The sequence below is a fragment of the Anomaloglossus baeobatrachus genome, chromosome 4 (genome assembly GCF_048569485.1).
Source record: "Anomaloglossus baeobatrachus isolate aAnoBae1 chromosome 4, aAnoBae1.hap1, whole genome shotgun sequence".
Classification (NCBI taxonomy): Eukaryota; Metazoa; Chordata; class Amphibia; order Anura; family Aromobatidae; genus Anomaloglossus; species Anomaloglossus baeobatrachus.
Window position 1 is genome coordinate 670,847,662 of NC_134356.1, and position 18,453 is coordinate 670,866,114.

Sequence of the window (18,453 nt, forward strand, 5' to 3'; positions counted from 1 at the left end):
GGATGGATAAAACCTACGGATCTTTTTCCAAAAGTCACTGGATGTGAACAGAAGCCAAATGAATGGCCAGCACTGGGGTCGAACCCGCAACCTTGGCTTTATTAGCACCATGCTCTAACCGATTGAGCTAACCGGCCACTTTTGCCCCATATCTACTCTCTTTTAATGAACTTGCTCTAATTTTGAGCCAGCTACTGACCTCTCAAAGCTTGATCTGTCAACAGTGAAAGGTAAAATACGTTGAAAGTTGACTAATTCTTAGAGAGCCAATCAAAAGCATAGGAACCAATCTTAAATGAGAATTGACAAGCTTTTTTTATATTATGAGCAATATGTTGCCACCAACCACTCTAACTTGTCACGTGATGAGGCAGTAAATTACGCCATTGCTTGGATTAGTTTTTGCCTGCATTACAATTAGTGATAGACTTAGCTGTCAATATTTACAGTTATATCGAATTCCAGTTGAACAAAACTTCTTAAAAAATGCTTAGAAACTGAAATCTCTGGCCATACAATAGATTATATTTCTATTTTGCTTCAATTCGTTACTCTGTCATACTTTAAGGTTAACAACGATGTAACAAGGCCACTCTCTTACTCTAACCAAGTTATTTCAAGTTTGTAAATTAATTTTACACATTGAATGGATAAAACCTACGGATCTTTTTCCAAAAGTCACTGGATGTGAAAAGAAAGCCAAAGAAATGGCCAGCACGGGGGTCGAACCCGCAACCTTGGCGTTATTAGCACCATGCTCTAACCGATTGAGCTAACCGGCCACTTTTCCCCCATATCTACTCTCTTTTAATGAACTTGCTCTAATTTTGAGCCAGCTACTGACCTCTCAAAGCTTGATCTGTCCACAGTGAAAGGTAAAATACGTTGAAAGTTGACTAATTCTTAGAGAGCCCATCAAAAGCATAGGAACCAATCTTAAATGAGAATTGACAAGCTTTTTTTATATTATGAGCAATATGTTGCCACCAACCACTCTAACTTGTCACGTGATGAGCCAGTAAATTACGCCATTGCTTGGATTAGTTTTTGCCTGCATTACAATTAGTGATAGACTTAGCTGTCAATATTTACAGTTATGTCGAATTCCAGTTGCCCAAAACTTCTTAAAAAACGCTTAGAAACTGAAATCTCTAGCCATACAATAGATTATATTTCTATTTTGCTTCAATTCGTTACTCTGTCATACTTTAAGGTTAACGACGATGTAACATGGCCACTCTCTTACTCTAACCAAGTTATTTCAAGTTTGTAAATTAATTTTACACATTGGATGGATAAAACCTTCGGATCTTTTTCCAAAAGTCACTGGATGTGAACAGAAAGCCAAAGGAATGGCCAGCACGGGGGTCGAACCCGCAACCTTGGCGTTATTAGCACCACGCTCTAACCGATTGAGCTAACCGGCCACTTTTACCCCATATCTACTCTCTTTTAATGAACTTGCTCTAATTTTGAGCCAGCTACTGACCTCTCAAAGCTTGATTTGCCACAGTGAAAGGTAAAATATGTTGAAAGTTGACTAATTCTTAGAGAGCCCATCAAAAGCATAGGAACCAATCTTAAATGAGAACTGACAAGCTTTTTTTATATTATGAGCAATATGTTGCCACCAACCACTCTAACTTGTCACGTGATGAGCCAGTAAATTACGCCATTGCTTGGATTAGTTTTTGCCTGCATTACAATTAGTGATAGACTTAGCTGTCAATATTTACAGTCATATCGAATTCCAGTTGCCCAAAACTTCTTAAAAAACGCTTAGAAACTGAAATCTCTGGCCATACAATAGATTATATTTCTATTTTGCTTCAATTCGTTACTCTGTCATACTTTAAGGTTAACGACGATGTAACATGGCCACTCTCTTACTCTAACCAAGTTATTTCAAGTTTGTAAATTAATTTTACACATTGGATGGATAAAACCTACGGATCTTTTTCCAAAAGTCACTGGATGTGAACAGAAAGCAAAGGAATGGCCAGCACGGGGGTCGAACCCGCAACCTTGGTGTTATTAGCACCACGCTCTAACCGATTGAGCTAACCGGCCACTTATGCCTCATATCTACTCTCTTTTAATGAACTTGGTCTAATTTTGAGCCAGCTACTGACCTTTCAAAGCTTGATCTGTCCACAGTGAAAGGTAAAATACGTTGAAAGTTGACTAATTCTTAGAGAGCCCATCAAAAGCATAGGGACCAATCTTAAATGAGAATTGACAAGCTTTTTTTATATTATGAGCAATATGTTGCCACCAACCACTCTAACTTGTCACGTGATGAGCCAGTAAATTACGCCATTGCTTGGATTAGTTTTTGCCTGCATTACAATTAGTGATAGACTTAGCTGTCAATATTTACAGTTATATCGAATTCCAGTTGCCCAAAACTTCTTAAAAAACGCTTAGAAACTGAAATCTCTGGCCATACAATAGATTATATTTCTATTTTGCTTCAAGTTGCTTGGATTAGTTTTGCCTGCATTACAATTAGTGATAGACTTAGCTGTCAATATTTACAGTTATATCGAATTCCAGTTGCCCAAAACTTCTTAAAAAACACTTAGAAACTGAAATCTCTGGCCATACAATAGATTATATTTCTATTTTGCTTCAATTCGTTACTCTGTCATACTTTAAGGTTAACGACGATGTAACATTGCCACTCTCTTACTCTAACCAAGTTATTTCAAGTTTGTAAATTAATTTTACACATTGGATGGATAAAACCTACGGATCTTTTTCCAAAAGTCACTGGATGTAAACAGAAAGCAAAGGAATGGCCAGCACAGGGGTCGAACCCGCAACCTTGGCGTTATTAGCACCACGCTCTAACCGATTGAGCTAACCGGCCACTTTTGCCCCATATCTACTCTCTTTTAATGAACTTGCTCTACTTTTGAGCCAGTTACTGACCTCTCAAAGCTTGATCTGTCCACAGTGAAAGGTAAAATACGTTGAAAGTTGACTAAGTCTTAGAGAGCCCATCAAAAGCATAGGAACCAATCTTAAATGAGAATTGACAAGCTTTTTTTATATTATGAGCAATATGTTGCCACCAACCACTCTAACTTGTCACGTGATGAGCCAGTAAATTACGCCATTGCTTGGATTAGTTTTTGACTGCATTACAATTAGTGATAGACTTAACTGTCAATATTTACAGTTATATCGAATTCCAGTTGCCCAAAACTTCTTAAAAAACGCTTAGAAACTGAAATCTCTGGCCATACAATAGATTATATTTCTATTTTGCTTCAATTCGTTACTCTGTCATACTTTTAGGTTAACGACCATGTAACATGGCCACTCTCTTACTCTAACCAAGTTATTTCAAGTTTGTAAATTAATTTTACACATTGGATGGATAAAACCTACGGATCTTTTTCCAAAAGTCACTGGATGTGAACAGAAAGCCAAAGGAATGGCCAGCACGGGGGTCAAACCCGCAACCTTGGCGTTATTAGCACCACGCTCTAACCGAATGAGCTAACCGGCCACTTGTGCCCCATATCTACTCTCTTTTAATGAACTTGCTCTAATTTTGAGCCAGCTACTGATCTCTCAAAGCTTGATCTGTCCACAGTGAAAGGTAAAATACGTTGAAAGTTGACTAATTCTTAGAGAGCCCATCAAAAGCATAGGAACCAATCTTAAATGAGAATTGACAAGCTTTTTTTATAATATGAGCAATATGTTGCCACCAACCACTCTAACTTGTCACGTGATGAGCCAGTAAATTACGCCATTGCTTGGATTAGTTTTTGCCTGCTTTACAATTAGTCATAGACTTAGCTGTCAATATTTACAGTTATATCGAATTCCAGTTGCCCAAAACTTCTTAAAAAACGCTTAGAAACTGAAATCTCTGGCCATACAATAGATTATATTTCTATTTTGCTTCAATTCGTTACTCTGTCATACTTTAAGGTTAACGACGATGTAACATGGCCACTCTCTTACTCTAACCAAGTTATTTCAAGTTTGTAAATTAAATTTACACATTGGATGGATAAAACCTTCGGATCTTTTTCCAAAAGTCACTGGATGTGAACAGAAAGCCAAAGGAATGGCCAGCACGGGGGTCGAACCCGCAACCTTGGCGTTATTAGCACCACGCTCTAACCGATTGAGCTAACCGGCCACTTTTGCCCCATATCTACTCTCTTTTAATGAACTTGCTCTAATTTTGAGCCAGCTACTGACCTCTCAAAGCTTGATTTGTCCACAGTGAAAGGTAAAATATGTTGAAAGTTGACTAATTCTTAGAGAGCCCATCAAAAGCATAGGAACCAATCTTAAATGAGAATTGACAAGCTTTTTTTATATTATGAGCAATATGTTGCCACCAACCACTCTAACTTGTCACGTGATGAGCCAGTAAATTACGCCATTGCTTGGATTAATTTTTGCCTGCATTACAATTAGTGATAGACTTAGCTGTCAATATTTACAGTTATATCGAATTCCAGTTGCCCAAAACTTCTTAAAAAACGCTTAGAAACTGAAATCTCTGGCCATACAATAGATTATATTTCTATTTTGCTTCAATTCGTTACTCTGTCATACTTTAAGGTTAACGACGATGTAACATGGCCACTCTCTTACTCTAACCAAGTTATTTCAAGTTTGTAAATTAATTTTACACATTGGATGGATAAAACCTACGGATCTTTTTCCAAAAGTCACGGGATGTGAACAGAAAGCCAAAGGAATGGCCAGCACGTGGGTCGAACCCGCAACCTTGGCGTTATTAGCACCACGCTCTAACCGAATGAGCTAACCGGCCACTTGTGCCCCATATTTACTCTCTTTTAATGAACTTGCTCTAATTTTGAGCCAGCTACTGATCTCTCAAAGCTTGATCTGTCCACAGTGAAAGGTAAAATACGTTGGAAGTTGACTAATTCTTAGAGAGCCCATCAAAAGCATAGGAACCAATCTTAAATGAGAATTGACAAGCTTTTTTTATAATATGAGCAATATGTTGCCACCAACCACTCTAACTTGTCACGTGATGAGCCAGTAAATTACGCCATTGCTTGGATTAGTTTTTGCCTGCTTTACAATTAGTCATAGACTTAGCTGTCAATATTTACAGTTATATCGAATTCCAGTTGCCCAAAACTTCTTAAAAAACGCTTAGAAAATGAAATCTCTGGCCATACAATAGATTATATTTCTATTTTGCTTCAATTCGTTACTCTGTCATACTTTAAGGTTAACGACGATGTAACATGGCCACTCTCTTACTCTAACCAAGTTATTTCAAGTTTGTAAATTAATTTTACACATTGGATGGATAAAACCTTCGGATCTTTTTCCAAAAGTCACTGGATGTGAACAGAAAGCCAAAGGAATGGCCAGCACGGGGGTCGAACCCGCAACCTTGGCGTTATTAGCACCACGCTCTAACTGATTAGGCTAACCGGCCACTTTTGCCCCATATGTACTCTCTTTTAATGAACTTGCTCTAATTTTGAGCCAGCTACTGACCTCTCAAAGCTTGATTTGTCCACAGTGAAAGGTAAAATATGTTGAAAGTTGACTAATTCTTAGAGAGCCCATCAAAAGCATAGGAACCAATCTTAAATGAGAATTGACAAGCTTTTTTTATATTATGAGCAATATGTTGCCACCAACCACTCTAACTTGTCACGTGATGAGCCAGTAAATTACGCCATTGCTTGGATTAGTTTTTGCCTGCATTACAATTAGTGATAGACTTAGCTGTCAATATTTACAGTTATATCGAATTCCAGTTGCCCAAAACTTCTTAAAAAACGCTTAGAAAATGAAATCTCTGGCCATACAATAGATTATATTTCTATTTTGCTTCAATTCGTTACTCTGTCATACTTTAAGGTTAACGACGATGTAACATGGCCACTCTCTTACTCTAACCAAGTTATTTCAAGTTTGTAAATTAATTTTACACATTGGATGGATAAAACCTTCGGATCTTTTTCCAAAAGTCACTGGATGTGAACAGAAAGCCAAAGGAATGGCCAGCACGGGGGTCGAACCCGCAACCTTGGCGTTATTAGCACCACGCTCTAACTGAATTGAGCTAACCGGCCACTTTTGCCCCATATCTACTCTCTTTTAATGAACTTGCTCTAATTTTGAGCCAGCTACTGATCTCTCAAAGCTTGATCTGTCCACAGTGAAAGGTAAAATATGTTGAAAGTTGACTACTTCTTAGAGAGCCCATCAAAAGCATAGGAACCAATCTTAAATGAGAATTGACAAGCTTTTTTTATATTATGAGCAATATGTTGCCACCAACCACTCTAACTTGTCACGTGATGAGCCAGTAAATTACGCCATTGCTTGGATTAGTTTTTGCCTGCATTACAATTAGTGATAGACTTAGCTGTCAATATTTACAGTTATATCGAATTCCAGTTGCCCAAAACTTCTTAAAAAACGCTTAGAAACTGAAATCTCTGGCCATAAAATAGATTAAATTTCTATTTTGCTTCAAGTTGCTTGGATTAGTTTTGCCTGCATTACAATTAGTGATAGACTTAGCTGTCAATATTTACAGTTATATCGATTTCCAGTTGCCCAAAACTTCTTAAAAAACGCTTAGAAACTGAAATCTCTGGCCATACAATAAATTATATTTCTATTTTGCTTCAATTCGTTACTCTGTCATACTTTAAGGTTAACGACGATGTAACATGGCCACTCTCTTACTCTAACCAAGTTATTTCAAGTTTGTAAATTAATTTTACACATTGGATGGATAAAACCTACGGATCTTTTTCCAAAAGTCACTGGATGTGAACAGAAAGCCAAAGGAATGGCCAGCACAGGGGTCGAACCCGCAACCTTGGCGTTATTAGCACCACGCTCTAACCGATTAAGCTAACCGGCCACTTTTGCCCCATATGTACTCTCTTTTAATGAACTTGCTCTAATTTTGAGCCAGCTACTGACCTCTCAAAGCTTGACCTGTCCACAGTGAAAGGTAAAATACGTTGAAAGTTGACTAATTCTTAGAGAGCCCATCAAAAGCATAGGAACCAATCTTAAATGAGAATTGACAAGCTTTTTTTATCTTATGAGCAATATGTTGCCACCAACCACTCTAACTTGACACGTGATGAGCCAGTAAATTACGCCATTGCTTGGATTAGTTTTTGCCTGCATTACAATTAGTGATAGACTTAGCTGTCACTATTTACAGTTATATCGAATTCCAGTTGCCCAAAACTTCTTAAAAAATGCTTAGAAACTGAAATCTCTGGCCATACAATAGATTATATTTCTATTTTGCTTCAATTCGTTACTCTGTCATACTTTAAGGTTAACAACGATGTAACAAGGCCACTCTCTTACTCTAACCAAGTTATTTCAAGTTTGTAAATTAATTTTACACATTGAATGGATAAAACCTACGGATCTTTTTCCAAAAGTCACTGGATGTGAAAAGAAAGCCAAAGAAATGGCCAGCACGGGGGTCGAACCCGCAACCTTGGCGTTATTAGCACCACGCTCTAACCGATTGAGCTAACCGGCCACTTTTGCCCCATATCTACTCTCTTTTAATGAACTTGCTCTAATTTTGAGCCAGCTACTGACCTCTCAAAGCTTGATATGTCCACAGTGAAAGGTAAAATACGTTGAAAGTTGACTAATTCTTAGAAAGCCCATCAAAAGCATAGGAACCAATCTTAAATGAGAATTGACAAGCTTTTTTTATATTATGAGCAATATGTTGCCACCAACCACTCTAACTTGTCACGTGATGAGCCAGTAAATTACGCCATTGCTTGGATTAGTTTTTGCCTGCATTACAATTAGTGATAGACTTAGCTGTCAATATTTACAGTTATATCGAATTCCAGTTGCCCAAAACTTCTTAAAAAACGCTTAGAAACTGAAATCTCTGGCCATACAATAGATTATATTTCTATTTTGCTTCAATTCGTTACTCTGTCATACTTTAAGGTTAACGACGATGTAACATGGCCACTCTCTTACTCTAACCAAGTTATTTCAAGTTTGTAAATTAATTTTACACATTGGATGGATAAAACCTTCGGATCTTTTTCCAAAAGTCACTGGATGTGAACAGAAAGCCAAAGGAATGGCCAGCACGGGGGTCGTACCCGCAACCTTGGCGTTATTAGCACCACGCTCTAACCGATTGAGCTAACCGGCCACTTTTGCCCCATATCTACTCTCTTTTAATGAACTTGCTCTAATTTTGAGCCAGCTACTGACCTCTCAAAGCTTGATTTGCCACAGTGAAAGGTAAAATATGTTGAAAGTTGACTAAATCTTAGAGAGCCCATCAAAAGCATAGGAACCAATCTTAAATGAGAACTGACAAGCTTTTTTTATATTATGAGCAATATGTTGCCACCAACCACTCTAACTTGTCACGTGATGAGCCAGTAAATTACGCCATTGCTTGGATTAGTTTTTGCCTGCATTACAATTAGTGATAGACTTAGCTGTCAATATTTACAGTCATATCGAATTCCAGTTGCCCAAAACCTCTTAAAAAACGCTTAGAAACTGAAATCTCTGGCCATACAATAGATTATATTTCTATTTTGCTTCAATTCGTTACTCTGTCATACTTTAAGGTTAACGACGATGTAACATGGCCACTCTCTTACTCTAACCAAGTTATTTCAAGTTTGTAAATTAATTTTACACATTGGATGGATAAAACCTACGGATCTTTTTCCAAAAGTCACTGGATGTGAACAGAAAGCCAAAGGAATGGCCAGCACGGGGGTCGAACCCGCAACCTTGGCGTTATTAGCACCACGCTCTAACCGATTGAGCTAACTGGCCACTTTTGCCCCATATCTACTCTCTTTTAATGAACTTGCTCTAATTTTGAGCCAGCTACTGACCTCTCAAAGCTTGATCTGTCCATAGTGAAAGGTAAAATACGTTGAAAGTTGACTAATTCTTAGAGAGCCCATCAAAAGCATAGGGACCAATCTTAAATGAGAATTGACAAGCTTTTTTTATATTATGAGCAATATGTTGCCACCAACAACTCTAACTTGTCACGTGATGAGCCAGTAAATTACGCCATTGCTTGGATTAGTTTTTGCCTGCATTACAATTAGTGATAGACTTAGCTGTCAATATTTACAGTTATATCGAATTCCAGTTGCCCAAAACTTCTTAAAAAACACTTAGAAACTGAAATCTCTGGCCATACAATAGATTATATTTCTATTTTGCTTCAATTCGTTACTCTGTCATACTTTAAGGTTAACGACGATGTAACATTGCCACTCTCTTACTCTAACCAAGTTATTTCAAGTTTGTAAATTAATTTTACACATTGGATGGATAAAACCTACGGATCTTTTTCCAAAAGTCACTGGATGTAAACAGAAAGCAAAGGAATGGCCAGCACAGGGGTCGAACCCGCAACCTTGGCGTTATTAGCACCACGCTCTAACCGATTGAGCTAACCGGCCACTTTTGCCCTATATCTACTCTCTTTTAATGAACTTGCTCTACTTTTGAGCCAGTTACTGACCTCTCAAAGCTTGATCTGTCCACAGTGAAAGGTAAAATACGTTGAAAGTTGACTAAGTCTTAGGGTATGTGCGCACGTTGCTTTTTACCTGCTTTTTACCTGCTTTTTTGCTGCTTTTTCTTCTGCGCTGTTTAATGCCAAAATGGATGTGTTCTTCTATTCAAGCAAAGTCTATGGGAATTTGGGTTTCTTGTTCACACTATGTTGTTCAAAATGCTGCCTTTTTGAGGCAGAACTTTGGTCAAAAACTCAGCTTTTCAAAGAAGCAACATGTCAATTGTTTTTGCCATTTGGGTTTTGCACTGCAAAGCTGAGTTTTTGACCAAAGTTCTGCCACAAAAAGGCAGCATTTTGAACAACATAGTGTGAACAAGAAACCCAAATTCCCATAGACTTTGCTTGAATAGAAGAACACATCCATTTTGGCATTAAACAGCGCAGAAGAAAAAGCAGCAAAAAAGCAGGTAAAAAGCAGGTTAAAAGCAACGTGCGCACATACCCTTAGAGAGCCCATCAAAAGCATAGGAACCAATCTTAAATGAGAATTGACAAGCTTTTTTTATATTATGAGCAATATGTTGCCACCAACCACTCTAACTTGTCACGTGATGAGCCAGTGAATTACGCCATTGCTTGGATTAGTTTTTGACTGCATTACAATTAGTGATAGACTTAACTGTCAATATTTACAGTTATATCGAATTCCAGTTGCCCAAAACTTCTTAAAAAACGCTTAGAAACTGAAATCTCTGGCCATACAATAGATTATATTTCTATTTTGCTTCAATTCGTTACTCTGTCATACTTTAAGGTTAACGACGATGTAACATGGCCACTCTCTTACTCTAACCAAGTTATTTCAAGTTTGTAAATTAATTTTACACATTGGATGGATAAAACCTACGGATCTTTTTCCAAAAGTCACTGGATGTGAACAGAAAGCCAGCCAAAGGAATGGCCAGCACGGGGGTCGAACCCGCAACCTTGGCATTATTAGCACCACGCTCTAACCGAATGAGCTAACCAGCCACTTGTGCCCCATATCTACTCTCTTTTAATGAACTTGCTCTAATTTTGAGCCAGCTACTGATCTCTCAAAGCTTGATCTGTCCACAGTGAAAGGTAAAATACGTTGAAAGTTGACTAATTCTTAGAGAGCCCATCAAAAGCATAGGAACCAATCTTAAATGAGAATTGACAAGCTTTTTTTATAATATGAGCAATATGTTGCCACCAACCACTCTAACTTGTCACGTGATGAGCCAGTAAATTACGCCATTGCTTGGATTAGTTTTTGCCTGCTTTACAATTAGTCATAGACTTAGCTGTCAATATTTACAGTTATATCGAATTCCAGTTGCCCAAAACTTCTTAAAAAACGCTTAGAAACTGAAATCTCTGGCCATACAATAGATTATATTTCTATTTTGCTTCAATTCGTTACTCTGTCATACTTGAAGGTTAACGACGATGTAACATGGCCACTCTCTTACTCTAACCAAGTTATTTCAAGTTTGTAAATTAATTTTACACATTGGATGGATAAAACCTTCGGATCTTTTTCCAAAAGTCACTGGATGTGAACAGAAAGCCAAAGGAATGGCCAGCACGGGGGTCGAACCCGCAACCTTGGCGTTATTAGCACCACGCTCTAACCGATTGAGCTAACCGGCCACTTTTGCCCCATATGTACTCTCTTTTAATGAACTTGCTCTAATTTTGAGCCAGCTACTGACCTCTCAAAGCTTGATTTGTCCACAGTGAAAGGTAAAATATGGTGAAAGTTGACTAATTCTTAGAGAGCCCATCAAAAGCATAGGAACCAATCTTAAATGAGAATTGACAAGCTTTTTTTATATTATGAGCAATATGTTGCCACCAACCACTCTAACTTGTCACGTGATGAGCCAGTAAATTACGCCATTGCTTGGATTAGTTTTTGCCTGCATTACAATTAGTGATAGACTTAGCTGTCAATATTTACAGTTATATCGAATTCCAGTTGCCCAAAACTTCTTAAAAAACGCTTAGAAACTGAAATCTCTGGCCATACAATAGATTATATTTCTATTTTGCTTCAATTCGTTACTCTGTCATAATTTAAGGTTAACGACGATGTAACATGGCCACTCTCTTACTCTAACCAAGTTATTTCAAGTTTGTAAATTAATTTTACACATTGGATGGATAAAACCTTCGGATCTTTTTCCAAAAGTCACTGGATGTGAACAGAAAGCCAAAGGAATGGCCAGCACGGGGGTCAAACCCGCAACCTTGGCGTTATTAGCACCACGCTCTAACCGATTGAGCTAACCGGCCACTTTTGCCCCATATCTACTCTCTTTTAATGAACTTGCTCTAATTTTGAGCCAGCTACTGATCTCTCAAAGCTTGATCTGTCCACAGTGAAAGGTAAAATATGTTGAAGTTGACTACTTCTTAGAGAGCCCATCAAAAGCATAGGAACCAATCTTAAATGAGAATTGACAAGCTTTTTTTATATTATGAGCAATATGTTGCCACCAACCACTCTAACTTGTCACGTGATGAGCCAGTAAATTACGCCATTGCTTGGATTAGTTTTTGCCTGCATTACAATTAGTGATAGACTTAGCTGTCAATATTTACAGTTATATCGAATTCCAGTTGCCCAAAACTTCTTAAAAAACGCTTAGAAACTGAAATCTCTGGCCATACAATAGATTAAATTTCTATTTTGCTTCAAGTTGCTTGGATTAGTTTTGCCTGCATTACAATTAGTGATAGACTTAGCTGTCAATATTTACAGTTATATCGAATTCCAGTTGCCCAAAACTTCTTAAAAAACGCTTAGAAACTGAAATCTCTGGCCATACAATAGATTATATTTCTATTTTGCTTCAATTCGTTACTCTGTCATACTTTAAGGTTAACGACGATGTAACATGGCCACTCTCTTACTCTAACCAAGTTATTTCAAGTTTGTAAATTAATTTTACACATTGGATGGATAAAACCTACGGATCTTTTTCCAAAAGTCACTGGATGTGAACAGAAAGCCAAAGAAATGGCCAGCACGGGGGTCGAACCCGCAACCTTGGCGTTATTTGCACCACGCTCTAACCGATTAAGCTAACCAGCCACTTTTGCCCCATATCTACTCTCTTTTAATGAACTTGCTCTAATTTTGAGCCAGCTACTGACCTCTCAAAGCTTGACCTGTCCACAGTGAAAGGTAAAATACGTTGAAAGTTGACTAATTCTTAGAGAGCCCATCAAAAGCATAGGAACCAATCTTAAATGAGAATTGACAAGCTTTTTTTATCTTATGAGCAATATGTTGCCACCAACCTCTCTAACTTGACACGTGATGAGCCAGTAAATTACGCCATTGCTTGGATTAGTTTTTGCCTGCATTACAATTAGTGATAGACTTAGCTGTCAATATTTACAGTTATATCGAATTCCAGTTGCCCAAAACTTCTTAAAAAACGCTTAGAAACTGAAATCTCTGGCCATACAATAGATTATATTTCTATTTTGCTTCAAGTTGCTTGGATTAGTTTTGCCTGCATTACAATTAGTGATAGACTTAGCTGTCAATATTTACAGTTATATCGAATTCCAGTTGCCCAAAACTTCTTAAAAAACATTTAGAAACTGAAATCTCTTTTCCATACAATAGATTGTATTTCTATTTTGCTTCAATTCGTTACTCTGTCATACTTTAAGGTTAACGACGATGTAACATGGCCACTCTCTTACTCTAACCAAGTTATTTCAAGTTTGTAAATTAATTTTACACATTGGATGGATAAAACCTACGGATCTTTTTCCAAAAGTCACTGGATGTAAACAGAAAGCAAAGGAATGGCCAGCACGGGGGTCGAACCCGCAACCTTGGCGTTATTAGCACCACGCTCTAACCGATTGAGCTAACCAGCCACTTTTGCCCCATATCTACGCTCTTTTAATGAACTTGCTCTACTTTTGAGCCAGTTACTGACCTCTCAAAGCTTGATCTGTCCACAGTGAAAGGTAAAATACGTTGAAAGTTGACTAAGTCTTAGAGAGCCCATCAAAAGCATAGGAACCAATCTTAAATGAGAATTGACAAGCTTTTTTATATTATGAGCAATATGTTGCCACCAACCACTCTAACTTGTCACGTGATGAGCCAGTAAATTACGCCATTGCTTCGATTAGTTTTTGACTGCATTACAATTAGTGATAGACTTAACTGTCAATATTTACAGTTATATCGAATTCCAGTTGCCCAAAACTTCTTAAAAAACGCTTAGAAACTGAAATCTCTGGCCATACAATAGATTATATTTCTTTTTTGCTTCAATTCATTACTCTGTCATACTTTAAGGTTAACGACGATGTTACATGGCCACTCTCTCACTCTAACCAAGTTATTTCAAGTTTGTAAATTAATTTTACACATTGGATGGATAAAACCTACGGATCTTTTTCCAAAAGTCACTGGATGTGAACAGAAAGCCAAAGGAATGGCCAGCACGGGGGTCGAACCCGCAACCTTGGCGTTATTAGCACCACGCTCTAACCGATTGAGCTAACCGGCCACTTTCGCCCCATATCTACTCTCTTTTAATGAACTTGCTCTAATTTTGAGCCAGCTACTGATCTCTCAAAGCTTGATCTGTCCACAGTGAAAGGTAAAATACGTTGAAAGTTGACTAATTCTTAGAGAGCCCATCAAAAGGATAGGAACCAATCTTAAATGAGAATTGACAAGCTTTTTTTATAATATGAGCAATATGTTGCCACCAACCACTCTAACTTGTCACGTGATGAGCCAGTAAATTACGCCATTGCTTGGATTAGTTTTTGCCTGCTTTACAATTAGTCATAGACTTAGCTGTCAATATTTACAGTTATATCGAATTCCAGTTGCCCAAAACTTCTTAAAAAACGCTTAGAAACTGAAATCTCTGGCCATACAATAGATTATATTTCTATTTTGCTTCAATTCGTTACTCTGTCATACTTTAAGGTTAACAACGATGTAACATGGCCACTCTCTTACTCTAACCAAGTTATTTCAAGTTTGTAAATTAATTTTACACATTGGATGGATAAAACCTTCGGATCTTTTTCCAAAAGTCACTGGATGTGAACAGAAAGCCAAAGGAATGGCCAGCACGGGGGTCGAACCCGCAACCTTGGCGTTATTAGCACCACGCTCTTACCGATTGAGCTAACCGGCCACTTTTGCCCCATATCGACTCTCTTTTAATGAACTTGCTCTAATTTTGAGCCAGCTACTGACCTCTCAAAGCTTGATTTGTCCACAGTGAAAGGTAAAATATGTTGAAAGTTGACTAATTCTTAGAGAGCCCATCAAAAGCATAGGAACCAATCTTAAATGAGAATTGACAAGCTTTTTTTATATTATGAGCAATATGTTGCCACCAACCACTCTAACTTGTCACGTGATGAGCCAGTAAATTCCACCATTGCTTGGATTAGTTTTTGCCTGCATTACAATTAGTGATAGACTTAGCTGTCAATATTTACAGTTATATCGAATTCCAGTTGCCCAAAACTTCTTAAAAAACGCTTAGAAACTGAAATCTCTGGCGATACAATAGATTATATTTCTATTTTGCTTCAATTCGTTACTCTGTCATACTTTAAGGTTAACGACGATGTAACATGGCCACTCTCTTACTCTAACCAAGTTATTTCAAGTTTGTAAATTAATTTTACACATTGTATGGATAAAACCTACGGATCTTTTTCCAAAACTCACTGGATGTGAACAGAAAGCCAAAGGAATGGCCAGCACGGGGGTCGAACTCGCAACCTTGGCGTTATTAGCACCACGCTCTAACCGAATGAGCTAACCGGCCACTTGTGCCCCATATCTACTCTCTTTTAATGAACTTGCTCTAATTTTGAGCCAGCTACTGATCTCTCAAAGCTTGATCTGTCCACAGTGAAAGGTAAAATACGTTGAAAGTTGACTAAGTCTTAGAGAGCCCATCAAAAGCATAGGAACCAATCTTAAATGAGAATTGACAAGCTTTTTTATATTATGAGCAATATGTTGCCACCAACCACTCTAACTTGTCACGTGATGAGCCAGTAAATTACGCCATTGCTTCGATTAGTTTTTGACTGCATTACAATTAGTGATAGACTTAACTGTCAATATTTACAGTTATATCGAATTCCAGTTGCCCACAACTTCTTCAAAAACGCTTAGAAACTGAAATCTCTGGCCATACAATAGATTATATTTCTATTTTGCTTCAATTCATTACTCTGTCATACTTTAAGGTTAACGACGATGTTACATGGCCACTCTCTCACTCTAACCAAGTTATTTCAAGTTTGTAAATTAATTTTACACATTGGATGGATAAAACCTACGGATCTTTTTCCAAAAGTCACTGGATGTGAACAGAAAGCCAAATGAATGGCCAGCACGGGGGTCGAACCCGCAACCTTGGCGTTATTAGCACCACGCTCTAACCGATTGAGCTAACCGGCCACTTTCGCCCCATATCTACTCTCTTTTAATGAACTTGCTCTAATTTTGAGCCAGCTACTGATCTCTCAAAGCTTGATCTGTCCACAGTGAAAGGTAAAATACGTTGAAAGTTGACTAATTCTTAGAGAGCCCATCAAAAGGATAGGAACCAATCTTAAATGAGAATTGACAAGCTTTTTTTATAATATGAGCAATATGTTGCCACCAACCACTCAAACTTGTCACGTGATGAGCCAGTAAATTACGCCATTGCTTGGATTAGTTTTTGCCTGCTTTACAATTAGTCATAGACTTACCTGTCAATATTTACAGTTATATCGAATTCCAGTTGCCCAAAACTTCTTAAAAAACGCTTAGAAACTGAAATCTCTGGCCATACAATAGATTATATTTCTATTTTGCTTCAATTCGTTACTCTGTCATACTTTAAGGTTAACAACGATGTAACATGGCCACTCTCTTACTCTAACCAAGTTATTTCAAGTTTGTAAATTAATTTTACACATTGGATGGATAAAACCTTCGGATCTTTTTCCAAAAGTCACTGGATGTGAACAGAAAGCCAAAGGAATGGCCAGCACGGGGGTCGAACCCGCAACCTTGGCGTTATTAGCACCACGCTCTTACCGATTGAGCTAACCGGCCACTTTTGCCCCATATCTACTCTCTTTTAATGAACTTGCTCTAATTTTGAGCCAGCTACTGACCTCTCAAAGCTTGATTTGTCCACAGTGAAAGGTAAAATATGTTGAAAGTTGACTAATTCTTAGAGAGCCCATCAAAAGCATAGGAACCAATCTTAAATGAGAATTGACAAGCTTTTTTTATATTATGAGCAATATGTTGCCACCAACCACTCTAACTTGTCACGTGATGAGCCAGTAAATTCCGCCATTGCTTGGATTAGTTTTTGCCTGCATTACAATTAGTGATAGACTTAGCTGTCAATATTTACAGTTATATCGAATTCCAGTTGCCCAAAACTTCTTAAAAAACGCTTAGAAACTGAAATCTCTGGCCATACAGTAGATTATATTTCTATTTTGCTTCAATTCGTTACTCTGTCATACTTTAAGGTTAACGACGATGTAACATGGCCACTCTCTTACTCTAACCAAGTTATTTCAAGTTTGTAAATTAATTTTACACATTGGATGGATAAAACCTACGGATCTTTTTCCAAAACTCACTGGATGTGAACAGAAAGCCAAAGGAATGGCCAGCACGGGGGTCGAACTCGCAACCTTGGCGTTATTAGCACCACGCTCTAACCGAATGAGCTAACCGGCCACTTGTGCCCCATATCTACTCTCTTTTAATGAACTTGCTCTAATTTTGAGCCAGCTACTGATCTCTCAAAGCTTGATCTGTCCACAGTGAAAGGTAAAATACGTTGAAAGTTGACTAAGTCTTAGAGAGCCCATCAAAAGCATAGGAACCAATCTTAAATGAGAATTGACAAGCTTTTTTATATTATGAGCAATATGTTGCCACCAACCACTCTAACTTGTCACGTGATGAGCCAGTAAATTACGCCATTGCTTCGATTAGTTTTTGACTGCATTACAATTAGTGATAGACTTAACTGTCAATATTTACAGTTATATCGAATTCCAGTTGCCCACAACTTCTTAAAAAACGCTTAGAAACTGAAATCTCTGGCCATACAATAGATTATATTTCTATTTTGCTTCAATTCATTACTCTGTCATACTTTAAGGTTAACGACGATGTTACATGGCCACTCTCTCACTCTAACCAAGTTATTTCAAGTTTGTAAATTAATTTTACACATTGGATGGATAAAACCTACGGATCTTTTTCCAAAAGTCACTGGATGTGAACAGAAAGCCAAAGGAATGGCCAGCACGGGGGTCGAACCCGCAACCTTGGCGTTATTAGCACCACGCTCTTACCGATTGAGCTAACCGGCCACTTTTGCCCCATATCTACTCTCTTTTAATGAACTTGCTCTAATTTTGAGCCAGCTACTGACCTCTCAAAGCTTGATCTGTCCACAGTGAAAGGTAAAATACGTTGAAAGTTGACTAATTCTTAGAGAGCCCATCAAAAGCATAGGAACCAATCTTAAATGAGAATTGACAAGCTTTTTTTATATTATGAGCAATATGTTGCCACCAACCACTCTAACTTGTCACGTGATGGGCCAGTAAATTACGCCATTGCTTGGATTAGTTTTTGCCTGCATTACAATTAGTGGTAGACTTAGCTGTCAATATTTACAGTTATATCGAATTCCAGTTGCCCAAAACTTCTTAAAAAACGCTTAGAAACTGAAATCTCTGGCCATACAATAGATTATATTTCTATTTTGCTTCAATTCGTTACTCTGTCATACTTTAAGGTTAACGACGATGTAACATGGCCACTCTCTTACTCTAACCAAGTT

The 18,453-nt window shown here is 37.8% G+C and overlaps 16 non-coding genes across 16 annotated transcripts; all 16 read right to left on the reverse strand.

Moving 5' to 3' along the window:
* Window positions 1–708: 708 nt before the first annotated feature.
* TRNAI-AAU (transfer RNA isoleucine (anticodon AAU)) lies at window positions 709–782 on the reverse strand. The gene has a single exon. It is a non-coding gene; the product is annotated as a tRNA-Ile (tRNA).
* Window positions 783–1,353: 571 nt separating this feature from the next.
* Window positions 1,354–1,427, reverse strand: TRNAI-AAU (transfer RNA isoleucine (anticodon AAU)). Its single transcript has one exon. It is a non-coding gene; the product is annotated as a tRNA-Ile (tRNA).
* Window positions 1,428–1,996: 569 nt separating this feature from the next.
* Window positions 1,997–2,070, reverse strand: TRNAI-AAU (transfer RNA isoleucine (anticodon AAU)). The gene has a single exon. It is a non-coding gene; the product is annotated as a tRNA-Ile (tRNA).
* A 728-nt stretch (window positions 2,071–2,798) lies between these two features.
* Window positions 2,799–2,872, reverse strand: TRNAI-AAU (transfer RNA isoleucine (anticodon AAU)). The gene has a single exon. It is a non-coding gene; the product is annotated as a tRNA-Ile (tRNA).
* A 1,216-nt stretch (window positions 2,873–4,088) lies between these two features.
* Window positions 4,089–4,162, reverse strand: TRNAI-AAU (transfer RNA isoleucine (anticodon AAU)). Its single transcript has one exon. It is a non-coding gene; the product is annotated as a tRNA-Ile (tRNA).
* Window positions 4,163–7,472: 3,310 nt separating this feature from the next.
* Window positions 7,473–7,546, reverse strand: TRNAI-AAU (transfer RNA isoleucine (anticodon AAU)). Its single transcript has one exon. It is a non-coding gene; the product is annotated as a tRNA-Ile (tRNA).
* A 1,215-nt stretch (window positions 7,547–8,761) lies between these two features.
* On the reverse strand, window positions 8,762–8,835 carry TRNAI-AAU (transfer RNA isoleucine (anticodon AAU)). The gene has a single exon. It is a non-coding gene; the product is annotated as a tRNA-Ile (tRNA).
* Window positions 8,836–9,405: 570 nt separating this feature from the next.
* Window positions 9,406–9,479, reverse strand: TRNAI-AAU (transfer RNA isoleucine (anticodon AAU)). The gene has a single exon. It is a non-coding gene; the product is annotated as a tRNA-Ile (tRNA).
* Window positions 9,480–11,141: 1,662 nt separating this feature from the next.
* TRNAI-AAU (transfer RNA isoleucine (anticodon AAU)) lies at window positions 11,142–11,215 on the reverse strand. Its single transcript has one exon. It is a non-coding gene; the product is annotated as a tRNA-Ile (tRNA).
* Window positions 11,216–11,786: 571 nt separating this feature from the next.
* Window positions 11,787–11,860, reverse strand: TRNAI-AAU (transfer RNA isoleucine (anticodon AAU)). The gene has a single exon. It is a non-coding gene; the product is annotated as a tRNA-Ile (tRNA).
* Window positions 11,861–13,391: 1,531 nt separating this feature from the next.
* TRNAI-AAU (transfer RNA isoleucine (anticodon AAU)) lies at window positions 13,392–13,465 on the reverse strand. The gene has a single exon. It is a non-coding gene; the product is annotated as a tRNA-Ile (tRNA).
* Window positions 13,466–14,035: 570 nt separating this feature from the next.
* TRNAI-AAU (transfer RNA isoleucine (anticodon AAU)) lies at window positions 14,036–14,109 on the reverse strand. The gene has a single exon. It is a non-coding gene; the product is annotated as a tRNA-Ile (tRNA).
* Window positions 14,110–14,680: 571 nt separating this feature from the next.
* On the reverse strand, window positions 14,681–14,754 carry TRNAI-AAU (transfer RNA isoleucine (anticodon AAU)). The gene has a single exon. It is a non-coding gene; the product is annotated as a tRNA-Ile (tRNA).
* Window positions 14,755–15,969: 1,215 nt separating this feature from the next.
* TRNAI-AAU (transfer RNA isoleucine (anticodon AAU)) lies at window positions 15,970–16,043 on the reverse strand. The gene has a single exon. It is a non-coding gene; the product is annotated as a tRNA-Ile (tRNA).
* A 571-nt stretch (window positions 16,044–16,614) lies between these two features.
* Window positions 16,615–16,688, reverse strand: TRNAI-AAU (transfer RNA isoleucine (anticodon AAU)). Its single transcript has one exon. It is a non-coding gene; the product is annotated as a tRNA-Ile (tRNA).
* A 1,215-nt stretch (window positions 16,689–17,903) lies between these two features.
* TRNAI-AAU (transfer RNA isoleucine (anticodon AAU)) lies at window positions 17,904–17,977 on the reverse strand. The gene has a single exon. It is a non-coding gene; the product is annotated as a tRNA-Ile (tRNA).
* Window positions 17,978–18,453: the final 476 nt, after the last annotated feature.